This window comes from Anguilla rostrata, chromosome 2 (assembly GCF_018555375.3).
Source record: "Anguilla rostrata isolate EN2019 chromosome 2, ASM1855537v3, whole genome shotgun sequence".
Taxonomy (NCBI): Eukaryota; Metazoa; Chordata; class Actinopteri; order Anguilliformes; family Anguillidae; genus Anguilla; species Anguilla rostrata.
This window is the reverse complement of record NC_057934.1, coordinates 3443678-3457282: the sequence shown is the minus strand read 5'-3', so window position 1 is coordinate 3457282 and position 13605 is coordinate 3443678. Positions and strand designations below refer to the sequence as shown.

The window sequence follows — 13605 nt, the reverse complement described above, 5'->3', positions numbered from 1 at the left end:
AAATCTTTTTTCTCGAAATGTGGAATTAAAAATAGTGTTGGCCACCAACACAATCAGAGTTAATATTTTCACACTTTAAAAGAATTGGATATATCTACTTAATGCACTTTGTCGTTTGTTTTGGGGGTTGAAATCCGATCGTTTTAAATTTATTCAGATTTTGTTTATTTAAAATTTTTATTTACGATCGCATTATTTTTATGAAAACTTTGGGTTTCATTGCAGACTTATGTTCTGTACCCAGTCTAACATTCTCGGTCACGGTTTTATTTGGTTTGATTTAAAAAAATAAATAATTTTTTTAAAAGCGAGGAATTTACAATTCAATGAACTATTTACCAAATGTGCAATTCTTTTAAAAAAAAATGTAAAAGTTTCAAGAAAATTGTTTCTTGCTGTTGGAAGTGCGCGTTCGGTTTTATACACGTGAAGGAACACAACGGGAACCTCGTAAAAAATGGTTCATTCTGTAAGGTTTTCAGGGGTAAATATCATTATAATCCTTTTTTTTCATGGAGTTTGCGTATTTTATTGGGTCAAAGGTACTGAAATGATCGACATTTTAAAACGCAAATGTGGAGTAAATTGAAAGTAAGTGTACTAGAAGCGTTTTGGTTGGGTGAAGAATTTTATCCCTTGTTAAGTACTGCCGTCACACGATCTGACAATAATGGAATGCAGCAGACAGAACCTTTATAATGTCAATGTGCTTTATATTGGGAGGGCACTCCAAATTAGTTACAAGTGATAAGTTCTGTAGGAATTCCGCTATGCAAAGGACAGAATGATTGCACATGGGAGGGGCGTGTCCACTGTCTGACCTCACGTCTCTGCTGTGGGCTCCCAGGGCCCCCAGTCCCCCCCTCCCAGTCCCGCCCCCTCCCGGGAGGAAACTGAGTCGCAGGGAAAGGCCCACTGGTGTGTTTTCCAACCGGGCTTCCCCTCGGGGACTGGGCCCGCGTGGAGGGGACGGTGCCGGGCCCTCAGCTCGGGCGTGGCCGGGGACGCGGGGTCCCCGGGGGGACGGCCGGGGCAGCGGGGCATGCTCCCTGACCCTCAGCGGGAGCCTGGAAGAAAGGCGGAGTCCCCTGCCTGCGAGGCCAAAGCAGGGGTCCCAGTCCACCCCTCCCTCAACGCTGAGGAGGGGGCCAGTTTCGAGTAGGGGCCCGGGGGGGTGGGCAGCTCACCCCCTTTGATTCACTGTTTTTACCCTGTTTGCTCTCAGCCCCTCTGCCCTTACTGTTGGGCACACTGAACTCAGTCTGTGTGTGAATCCCCTCCTCCAGCCTGATCTTTTACTGCTAATGTCTCACATGTGCTCTGCTTGTGCTGCTCAACAAACATGCACACACACGCCTCCTTACTTGTGTTTGTGTGATTTTGGCGATAGCTGTTAGATCAAACTCGTTGACATAATAAAGATAATTTGAACAGATATTGATTTGACTGCCTGTGATTATTATAAAATAGAGTTTGGTGCTCCTGGTGATCCACTTGTTTTTGCTCAAAATCTACCCTGATTCCACCAAGTCAGCCCATTCTTGCATGAAATCAGAATTATCCTCAGACCACTGAACATATTTTTACAACACACCCAATAATTCAAATGAATGGCAATGAAAAAATATGTATTAAAATGTGTAAACTGACAATGAAACAACAATATTTAAGAGTCAGTAGTTTAATCGCAAATAGATATTTATTCCTGAATCTGAACAGCGTATTTGATATAAATTTAGGAAGAATCACCTAAGAAATGTAACCTGAGTTTTCTTTTCACGGACAATATAATTATAATTAATTACAAGAAGTACTATAAACAAATGAAATAATAAAAAAACCATATCAATAAAAACGTAATTAAGCAAAGATTATGGGTCCACTACATTCTTAAAGTCCTTCATTTGAAATTATACACAGAATGTGATACTCTATTTTATTGGGATGTTTCTTATTGAATAAATGCAGGTGTTTATAATGGGCTCCATAGTGCTGAGAGGCTGTGTGTGAAGTGAGCGATGCGGAATCAGTCAGGGAGGGGCAGGCCCAGCTCTGGAGCCCTGCTGAGAGGAGCAGTGATGTGTGAGCGCGCTCAGAGCAGTCCTGTGCGGCAGGAAGTGCGCTCGACTCACACTGAGCCCCTGGGGACGGCCCAGACACCTGGGCACAGCGGCGCCCTGTTCCCAGTTTGGGTCAGTCCCGCTGAGGGACCAGCAGAACCAGCCTGCCCCGCCCTGCGCATTCAAATCTGAGTTTCACTCCCCCTCCTACCCCGCGTATGCAAATCTCAGTTTCACTCCCCTCACCCACAGCTCGCAGTTTCTCAGCCCAAAATACCCCCACACCGAAAACAGATGTTTGAACATGAGGAGGTGGAGGACTCATTTCTGTAGTGAAGTGAGAAAGGGAGGGGGCTGTACCTCACACCTGCGTCAGCATGAATCTCAGATTAGAGATTTCAGATGTGTGGATGAACTTAAAGCCATATTCAATCCGTACAGAAACAAGCAAGACATTATGGGATACATTTAAACACAAAGATGATCTAACACAAATGTGTTCTTGTTTCATTAATATTTATAGCACAAAATTATGTTCTTATTTAAATATTTAAAGTAGAACATTTTATTTTAACCAAAAGTTGTTTATATTTGCTATCTGCATGTTGTATGCTAAAACAGTTTGCAGATATATCATTCAGCATTATAACAAAATCAATGGCTTCAATGATTTCGGTTTCAGTCATCTTAATTTGTCAATAGGAACTTGCTGAAGTGAGACATTTTATCCGATTAGCTCCTTCTCAAACGTGCCTGCATTGTTTCTTGTAAAAGTCTGAGAATGGTGGGTTGTGCTCATTCATTTACTTCTGATTCATCGGTGTCACCACAGATGGTATTCACTGGTGGTGCAAGCAGAGAAGTATATTAGATAGGAGAAGCAGTAACTGTGTGGCACATCTGCAAGTAAATATGTCCAACAAAACTATATGAAAAATTCTTATGCCTCCATGTCTTTATGCCTCCGTGTAAGCACATACTGTCTATGGAAAATGTAATGGAGGTAAGTATGATGGAAGAGCAAACTGAAACCAGAATTAATACTGAAAGACATGTGATCAAAATTGTAAAAATCTGATACTATGATTCAGTCCAGCATAGCTATTCTTAAACCTGGATCTGATGTGAACAGAAAACCTTTAATAACATAAATTATTGAGAATGTTTTGAATACAAACTCATCTTTTCAGGAAGCAATTAATTGGAAATCCCACTCATTCCACCTCTGGGAGAATGTACACATCCTCTGCATTAGTCTGAACTCAAGAGCAACATGGAGATGATTGCTGCTTGTGAGCTGATGTACTGTGTGATGCCTGTGATGTTGTGGTACAGAAGTGTGTGTGGTTCAGCAGCAGCTCTGCTATGGGTTCAGTGTGTGTGACACAGAGCAGCTCCTCTTCAGCACAGAGAGGTGTGTATTCAAAGCTGTGGCTCGTTGTTGCCCCCTACAGCCCAGTTGGTAGTACTGCTGTCCAAGACCAGTGCCTCCCCCCTCAGCACCTGCAGTAGTCCCAGCTGCAGCAGTGCAGTCTCTGTGCAGTCTGACTGAGGGAGGTTTTTGTACGGCTCTCTAACACTGTGTGAGCGGCAAGCTCTCGTCCTGCTGACAATAATAATCTCCTGCATCTTCAGCCTGGACTCCAGTGATTTTCAGTGTGAACTGAGTCCCAGATCCACTACCACTGAAACGTTCAGGAATGCCAGTCTGGCGAGTTGTGTCATCATAAATCAGAAGTTTAGGAGCCTGACCAGGTTTGAGCAAGTACCACTGGAGATCACTGTACACACCCTCACTGGCTGAACACCTGATAGAGACAGTGTCTCCAGGCTGAACAGACTGAGCTGCTGGAGACTGAGTCAGGACTATATCTGCCATTGATCCTGAAATAGAATAAAATGAAAATGGATGTCAATTCACATTAATCTATGCAGATAAATCTTTGTAAGTAATATGCAATATTGTGGCAATTTCGACAACACTGGTAACTCTTGTTAAAAATAATTTTCTTTGCTTACTTTAAAAAAAAAAAAAAAATGTGAATTACATCCAAAATTTCCATGTTATAATGGATCCATTTTTCTTACCCTGTACAAGGAGTCCCAGCATTACCAGCAGTAGAAAGTGTGACATCATCATAACGCTGCCTGTGTCAGTGTCTGTAAAAGGACTGGGCAGTCACTGATCAGTGCTGGGGGTCTTAAAGTGTGTGGAGCAGTGAGGCAGGACAGGTATGCAAAGCCCCTTCCTCTATACAAATCCTGTCACACACAGTTAGAGGAGCTCTGATGTGTGAACAGCAGTGGGTCTATAGAGGGCTGGGACACATGCTGTTTTTACCCTGTTAAACGTTTAAATGTCAATATTACTGTTTTTGGCCTTGTAGTATCTGATTTTATGAACATAACTGGTGAAGACAGGCAGGCTGAATATAGCTTTTCATTGTGTAAAATATCAGGTGAATGAATTCACGTTGAATGTTATGATTGTAGTTTCTTCATGGCAGTTTGGAAAGTCATAGACATCTGTCAGGTGCAGGGAATAACTCAGATGCAGTATATCTATCTAAAATTCATGAAAAGTGAAATACAAGATTACAATGAATATTCCCTGATTTCACTCAGAAGACCATCTTTCTTTGAATTTAATGAAGTTGCATTTTAGAATACTAGTAATGAAGATGCTTGTGTTCAAATATTGGGGAAACTGACTTAACCTTACAAAAATGTATTTCATGTTTCAAACGAAGATTTATCCACATATACGTGCTGAACTGTAATTCCTCCATCAGCCCTGGAGAGCTCAGACAATCCTGCTCTTCCCCGTGTGCAGCCAGCAGCCGCTAATTCTCATTTAGCTCTCAGCCAGCTGAGCAGCGCAGCCACTGAATCTGGGAGCTCACACTGCGCAGCTGGCACAGGCAGACTGCAGACACACAGTCACCCAGAGGAATCGCTTTTCCTCAGAGAGAAAGGGACGACTGAGCTGAATGAGTCCCTCTCTCCCTCCTGTGGTGAACTCACAGATAATGACATGTTTCCTTCTGCACAGCGGCTCACCGGATTGGTCAGCGGCGCTGTCAGACTGTAGCTTGTGCTCCTTTATTACGGGGTTGGAGGATCGGATCAGAAGCAGCAGTGGAGCTCTCTGATTGGTCAAGGTGTGTAGCAGCAGCCTGTGTAAGGTGTGCTGGGAGAGCTCTGGACTGAGCGACTCCACTGTGCTGGACTGCCTGCAGTTCACTGCTGCTGGGCTCTGTGCCATCCTGTGTTAAAATCATTAACTATCAATTCATTTAGAAATGTGATATTTTACCTCAGAGCACTGCTTCAGAACAACACATGTCTATTGGCCAGGGAGAGATTATAAAGCGAAGTCATTGGAAATTCTTCGACATTGTATTCCTAATTAAAAGTTTGGATACTCTGTAATATATTAATATATATGGTAATTGTTTTGATTTGAGAGTATGAACATATTTATAATAATCTACCATTGCCTAGTGTTCCAGATCAGTGCCTCCCCCCTCAGCACCTGCAGTAGGTCCCAGCTGCAGCAGTGCAGTCTCTGTGCAGTCTGACTGAGGGAGGTTTTTGTACGCCTCTCTATCACTGTGTGAGCGGCCAGCTCTTGCCCTGCTGACAGTAATAATCTCCTGCATCTTCAGCCTGGAATCCAGTGATTTTCAGTGTGAACTGAGTCTCAGATCCACTGCCACTGAAACGATCAGGAATCCCAGACTGGCGAGTTGTGGCATCATAAATCAGAAGTTTAGGAGCCTGACCAGGTTTCTGCAGGTACCAGTGGAGTGTGTGCTTGCTATAACTGGAGTGGTAAACACTCTGACTGGCTGTACAGCTGATAGAGACAGTCTCTCCCAGCTGAACAGACCGAGCTGCTGGAGACTGAGTCAGAACTATATCTGCCATTGATCCTGAAATAGAAATAAATGAAAATGGATGTCAATGCACATTAATCTAGGCAGATAAATCTTGGTGAGCAAAATGCAATATTCTGGCAATTTTGACAAGACAACAACTCTTGTATAAACATTTATGTTTTGAAAAGTAAGCAATGTAAATGTGAACAACAATCAACAATCCAAAGTTAAAATGGATCCATCTTTCTTACCCTGTACAAGGAGTCCCAGCATCACCAGCAGTAGAATGTTTGACATCATCATGATGCTGCCTGTGTCAGTGTCTGTGAAAGGACTGGACAGTCACTGATCAGTACTGGGGGTCTTAAAGTGTGTGGAGCAGTGAGGCAGGACAGGTATGCAAAGCCCCTTCCTCTATACAAATCCTGTCACACACAGTTAGAGGAGCTCTGATGTGTGAACAGCAGTGGGTCTATAGAGGGTTGGGACACGTTCTCTATTCACTGATGTTTTTACCCAGACAGCATATTTTTTGTCTGCATTAAGTGATTTTTTTCTGAAATTAGATTACACTTTCATTGATCCATAAATGGTCAGGAGTGTCAGCATATGGACTAACATTTCAGAAAATGTGTATTTAATACATTTCTATTTGTTCTGATAGACATTTTGGTATCCAAAATAAGAAGTTCAGTGATATCATATATGCACAAGAAATCATTCAAATGTTGTATATTCTTGTGAAAAGAATGTGAACTAAAACATTGTCAAAGTGAGCTTTTCCTTTTGTCACTATGAACATTGTTTCATCTCTGATTTCTTTTTTTCTATCTGATATCATATTTATTGAGTCATGCCTTCCATGCCCATTTTTTCAATGCCCCGCACCACTTTCGTGAAAGCACAGAGAAACTACATCTCCCACAATGCACATTTCCCCAGCAACCACTTCTCCCTAAATTCAGATCACTCTGTTATATGTATGGGATGGCTGTCCATGCTGTTCTGTGTATATAGACAGACTACTCCATTGTGGTGTTGCTTCAAACTGCACCGGTCAGGTCTACATGTTATACCAGCCTGGGGTTTTTTTCCACAAAGCAGGGTCACTGAATTAACTGGATATCGGTCCTGAGTAAACCCTGGAGCAGCTCGTTTTACTTCAGTCCATGTGCCATATTTTGGACGGTTCCGGGTTTTACTCAGCGCACTTACCCAGCAAACTCAGTAATCCTGCTTTATGAACCAGGGCCCTGTAGTTTCCTCTCCCTCATTATACTGCAGTGCTTATACATCAGGAGCAAAACAGCACTCTCTGTCTCCTCCCTGTGGTCACACATTGTAATGGCAGCTTGTGCCATGCATAGAAGCTCATCCCATAGTGGTGTCCTCTTCATCCACAAAATGTTAATTACTTGAATATTTGGAAGGGAGCACAGGGTCAATCCTGTATTAGTTATTCAAATTTGGAAAAAATTAAACTTAAATTAGTCTTCAATAAGCATGAAAATTCCTCCTATTGTAATCCATTGCGATACTTAAGAACAATGCTTTTGCTCACACCTACATCCATGCAAATGAATGAGCGAGATTTCCCATGATGTATCAGTTTTTCCTCAACCAAGGGTGAAAGTAAAGTCAGTGCAGAAGATGGAGCTGAGTTTGGAGTTTGGGAAAGAGCAGGAGGAACACTGCTGGGGGGTGTGAGAGTCACTCTCATCTCTGAATGCCCTGTAGCCGGTAGCTCATTGGAATTCGGTATTAATTTCCAAAGATCCTGTGCAACTACAGGAAAGGAATTATCCTAGAATGTTTCTGGCTCATCATCAAAATTAAGGTAACATTGACCAATGTGCAAAAAATCTGTTTAGATCCTTATTTATAATTTACCCATGGAAACACCTGAAATATGTACAATTTTTTTATTCAAGATACTTCATTTGTGTGTGTTGAGTCCCAACTCTGGTCCAGTAAATGTAATTGAATAGCAATTCACCATTTCAGTCTATTGTTAAATCTGTGCATCGCTTCCTTGTGTTTACAACGTACTGATATCTCAAGTGCATAAGTGCTAGTAACTCAAGTGTATTCCTTCAATGAATGGTTTATGCCAATATAATTCAAATGGATCTTAAGTGAAAGGTTTTGGATTTGCTCGGAACAACATTTAGAGAAATTGTATTAAATTTTAAAATGGTAAAGTTATTATTGCACAAAACAGCTCAGAATTTGAGCAGAGCCCTTTTAGGTCACAGACCAGTGCCTCCCCCTCAGCACCTGCAGTAGGTCCCAGCTGCAGCAGTGCAGTCTCTGTGCAGTCTGATTGAGGGAGGTTTTTGTACGGCTCTCTATCACTGTGTGAATGGATAGCTCAAGCGGTGTTGACAGTAATAATCTCCTGCATCTTCAGCCTGGACTCCAGTGATTTTCAGTGTGAACTGAGTCCCAGATCCACTCCCACTGAAACGATCATGAATGCCAGTGTGGCGATTTGTGGCATCATAAATCAGAAGTTTAGGAGCCTGACCAGGTTTCTGCAGGTACCAGCCGAGATAGTTGCTCACACTCTGACTGGCTGTACAGCTGATAGAGACAGTGTCTCCCTGCTGAACAGACCGAGTTGCAGGATCCTGAGTTAATACAATATCAGCCATTGATTCTGAAAAAACAATGCATGAAAATGGTTGTTAATGTAATGTTATATTATCAAACACTGTGCAAAATTCTGATCAGTTTCATTATGCTATTATTGCAACCATTTGCTTGAAAATACTAGTTTTGTGAATTTAAATCAAAGAAAATGTGAACTATAACCAAAATCCCAAATTAAAAAGGATGCATCTTTCTCACCCTGTACATGGAGTCCCAGCATCACCAGCAGTAGAAAGTATGACATCATCATAATGCTGCCTGTGTCAATGTCTGTGAAAGGACTGGACAGTCACTGATCAGTGCTGGGGGTCTTAAAGTGTGTGGAGCAGTGAGGCAGGACAGGTATGCAAAGCCCCTTCCTCTATACAAATCCTGTCACACACAGTTAGAGGAGCTCTGATGTGTGAACAGCAGTGGGTCTACAGAGGGCTGGGACACGTGCTGTTATTACTCATTTAACAGTTTAAATGTAAATCTCACTATTTTTGGCTTTGTAATTTCTGATTATATGAGCATAACTGGTGAAGACAGGCAGGCTGAATATGGCTTATCATTGTGCGAAATATGAGTTGAATGAATTCACGTTGCATGTTATTATATTTGTTTCTTTATGGGAGTTTGGAAAGTCAGGGACATCACTCAGGCGCAGCGAATAATTCAGTTGCTGTATTTCCATCGAACATTTATGAGAAGTGCAATACAATATTATTTTGAATATTCCGTGATTTCACTCAGAAGACCATCTTTTTCTGTATTTCATGCCGTTGTATTTTGAATACTAGGAATGAAGATGCTAGTATGGAAATATTGGGAACACCAATTTAACCTTACAAAAATGCATTCCATATTTTAAACAAAGATTCATCCTCATTTTTGTCCAAGACTGTAATTCTTCCATCAGCCCTGGAGAGCTCAGAAAATCCTGCTCTTCCCCGTGTGCAGCCTGCAGCCGCTAATTCTCATTTAGCTCTCAGCCAGCTGAGCAGCGCAGCCACTGAATCTGGGAGCTCACACTGCGCAGCTGGCACAGGCAGACTGCAGGCACACAGTCACCCAGAGGAATCGCTTTTCCTCAGAGAGAAAGGGACGACTGAGCTGAAGGAGTCCCTCCCTCCCTCCTGTGGTGACCTCACAGATAATGATACGATCCCTTCTGCACAGCGGCTCACCGGATTGGTCAGCGGCGCTGTCAGTCTGTAGCTTGTGCTCCTTTATTACGGGGTTGGAGGATGGGATCAGAAGCAGCAGTGGAGCTCTCTGATTGGTCAGGGTGTGTAGCAGCAGCCTGTGTAAGGTGTGCTGGGAGAGCTCTGGACTGAGCGACTCCACTGTGCTGGACTGCCTGCAGTTCACTGCTGCTGGGCTCTGTGCCATCCTGTGTTAAACTCAGTAACTGTTAATGAATTTAAAAATATGATATTTTATCTCAGAGCACTGCTTCAGAACAACACATGTCTGTTGGCAAGGGAGTGATTATAAATCAAAGTCATTGGAAATGTTTTGACCTTACATTCTATATTAAAAGTGTGGATATTCTGAAATATATTTAAATATATGGTAATTGTTTTGAGAGTATAAGTGATTTAATAATAATCCACCACAGCTCAGTGTTCCAGACCAGTGCCTCCCCCCTCAGCACCTGCAGTAGGTCCCCACTGCAGCAGTGCAGTCTCTGTGCACTCTGACAGAGGGAGGTTTTTGTACGGCTCTCTAACACTGTGTGATTGGTGTAAAGCTCTGCTGACAGTAATAATCTCCTTCATCTTCAGCCTGGACTCCAGTGATTTTCAGTGTGAACTGAGTCCCAGATCCACTCCCATTGAAACGATCAGGAATGCCAGTGTGGCGATTTGTGGCACTATGAATCAGAAGTTTAGGAGCCTGACCAGGTTTCTGCAGGTACCAGTGGAGAGCGCTGCGCAAACTATGACTGGCTTTACAGCTGATAGAGACAGTCTCTCCCAGCTGAACAGACCGAGTTGCAGGATCCTGAGTTAATACAATATCAGCCATTGATTCTGAAAAAACAAAGCATGAAAATGTTTGTCAACGTAATGTTATATTATCAAACACTGTGCAAAATTCTGATCAGTTTCATTATGCTATTATTGCAACCGTTTGCTTGAAAACACTAGTTTTGTGAATTAAAGAAAAAGAAAATGTGAACTATAACCAAAATCCCAAATTAAAATGGATCCATCTTTCTCACCCTGTACAAGGAGTCCCAGCATCACCAGCAGTAGAAAGCTTGACATCATCATAATGCTGCCTGTGTCAGTGTCTGTGAAAGGACTGGACAGTCACTGATCAGCACTGGGGGTCTTAAAGTGTGTGGAGCAGTGAGGCAGGACAGGTATGCAAAGCCCCTTCCTCTATACAAATCCTGTCACACACAGTTAGAGGAGCTCTGATGTGTGAGCAGCAGTGGGTCTATAGAGGGTTGGGACACGTGCTCTATTCACTGATGATTTTACCCAGACAGCATATTTTTTGTCTGCATTAAATGAATTTGTCCTGAAATTAGTTTGCACTTTCATGGATACATAAATGGTAAGGAGTATCAGCATATTGACTAATATTCCAGAAAATGTGTATTTAATACATTTCAGTATTGTTTGTTTTGATATATATTTTGGTGTCAGAAATAAAAAATTCAGTGATATCATAAAGGATTCCAATTATATTCTTTTGAAACTAATGTGAACTAAAACATTGTTTAAGTGAGTTTTTCCTTTTGTCACTATGAACATTGTTTCATCTCTGATTTCTTTTTTTTCTCTATCTGATATCATATTCACTGAGTCATGCTTTCCATGCCCAGTTTTGCAATGCCCCCCAAAACTCTCTGAATGCAGAGAAACTACTACTCCCACAATGCACATTCTCCCAGCAACCACTTCTTTTCCCCCACTGCTTATCACTCAGTTACATGTATGGGGGGGCTGTACATCCTGTTCAGCATATATAGACAAACTACTCCATTGTGGTGTTGCTTCCAACTGCACCAGTTAGGTCTCCATGTTATACCAGCCAGGGGATTTTTTAAACAAAGCAGGGTCACTGAATTAACTGGATATCTGAGTAAACCCTGGAGCAGCTCTTTTTACTTCAGTCCATGTGCCATATTTTGGACGGTTTCGGGTTTTACTCAGTGCACTTACCCGGCAAACTCAGTAATCCTGCTTTATGAAACAGGGCCCTGTAGTTTTCTCTCCCTCATTATATTGTAGTGCTTTCATATCAGGAGCAAAACAGCACTTTCTGTCTCCTCCCTGTGGTCACACATTGTAATGGCAGCTTGTGTCATGCATTGAAGCACATCCCATAGTGGTGTCCTCTTCATCCACAAAATTCTGATTACTTGAAAATTTGGAAGGGAGCACAGGGTCTATCCTGCATTATTTATTCAAATTTGGAAAAAATTAAACTTAAATTAGTCTTCATTAAGCATGAAAATTCCTTCTATTGTAAATCATTGCAAAACTTAAGAACAATGCTTTTGCTCGCACCTACATCCATGCAAATGAATGAGCGAGATTTCCTATGATGTACCCATTTTTTCACAACTAAGGGTGAAGGTGAAGTCAGTGCAGAAGATGGAGCTGAGTTTGGAGTTTGGGAAAGAGCAGGAGGAACACTGCTGGGGGGTGTGAGAGTCACTCTCATCTCTGAATGCCCTGTAGCCGGCAGCTCATTGGAATTCGGTATTAATTTCCAAAGAGCCTGTGCAACTACAGGAAAGGAATTATCCTAGAATGTTTCTGGGTCTCATCATCAAAATTAAGGTAACATTGACCAATGTGCAAAAAATCTGTTTAGATCCTTAATTATAATTCACCCCTGGAAAAACCTCAAATATGTAAAAAAAAACAAAAAACTATTACATTCAAGATATTTCACTTGTGTGTGTTGAGTCCCACCTCTGGTCCAGTAAATGTAATTGAATAGCAATTCACCATTTCAGTCTATTGTTAAATCTGTGCATCTTTTCCTTGTGTTCACAAAATGCTGATTGGGTCCCCCTTCTTATTTCTGTTTCAGAAGAGATTAAACTATTTGAATCTGACCAATTCCTGTGTCTCAAGTGTATTCCTTCAATAAAAGGTTTATGCATATACAATTCAAATGGATCTTAGCAGGAAGGTTTTGGATGTGCTCACATTAACATTTAGAGAAATGGTGTTAAATATGAGAATATGAGAGTTATAAATACATAATACAGTTCAAAATTTGAGCAGAGCCCCTCAGTGTTCCAGATCAGTGCCTCCCCCCTCAGCACCTGCAGTAGGTCCCAGCTGCAGCAGTGCAGTCTCTGTGCAGTCTGACTGAGGGAGGTTTATGTGCGGTTCTCTAACACTGTGTGAGCGGCAAGGTATCACTGGTATCTGCAGTCTGACAGTAATAATCTCCTGCATCTTCAGCCTGGACTCCAGTGATTATCAGCGTGTGCTCAGTCCCATTTACACTCCCCCTGAAACGATCAGGAATCCCTACCACGGGAATTGTGGCAAGATAAATCAGAAGTTTAGGTGCCTGACCAGGCTTCTGCAGGTACCAGTGGAGAGAAATGCCCAAAAATTCACTGGCTGTACAGCTGATAGAGACAGTGTCTCCCAGCTCAGCCGTCTGAGCAGGAGACTGAGTCAGAACTACATCTGCCATTGATTCTGAAATACAAAAAATTGGAATGGATGTCAATGTATATTAATCAATGCAGATAAATTTTGGTAATTAACAAGCAATATTCTGGTAATTTTGAGAAGACAACAACGGCAAACCTTGTAAAAACATTTATGTTTTGAAAAGTAAGCGAAGAAAATGTGAACTATGACCAAATTTCCAAGTTACAATGGATCAATCTTTCTTACCCTGTACAAGGAGTCCCAGCATCACCAGCAGAAGGTTTGACATCATCATAATGCTGCCTGTGTCAGTGTCTGTGAAAGGACTGGACAGTCACTGATCAGTGCTGGGGGTCTTAAAGTGTGTGGAGCAGTGAGGCAGGACGGTTA

The 13605-nt window shown here is 42.0% G+C and overlaps 2 long non-coding RNA genes across 2 annotated transcripts in view; both read right to left on the bottom strand.

Annotated features, from left to right (window-relative positions):
- Nucleotides 1–1680: 1680 nt before the first annotated feature.
- LOC135243924 (uncharacterized) lies at nt 1681–4544 on the bottom strand. The gene is made up of 2 exons (XR_010326846.1): nt 4149–4544; nt 1681–3944 (listed from the first exon to the last, which is right to left on the bottom strand). It is a non-coding gene; the product is annotated as an uncharacterized LOC135243924 (long non-coding RNA).
- A 4910-nt stretch (nt 4545–9454) lies between these two features.
- Nucleotides 9455–13605, bottom strand: part of LOC135243948 (uncharacterized) — a 5664-nt gene continuing 1513 nt past the window's right edge. Inside the window, exons 2-4 of the long non-coding RNA XR_010326858.1 lie at nt 13462–13605; nt 10803–13260; nt 9455–10611 (exon numbers count right to left, since the gene is read on the bottom strand). The exon at nt 13462–13605 is cut by the window's right edge and continues 348 nt beyond it. This is a non-coding gene — a long non-coding RNA (uncharacterized LOC135243948). The remainder of the gene's footprint in view (nt 10612–10802; nt 13261–13461) is intronic.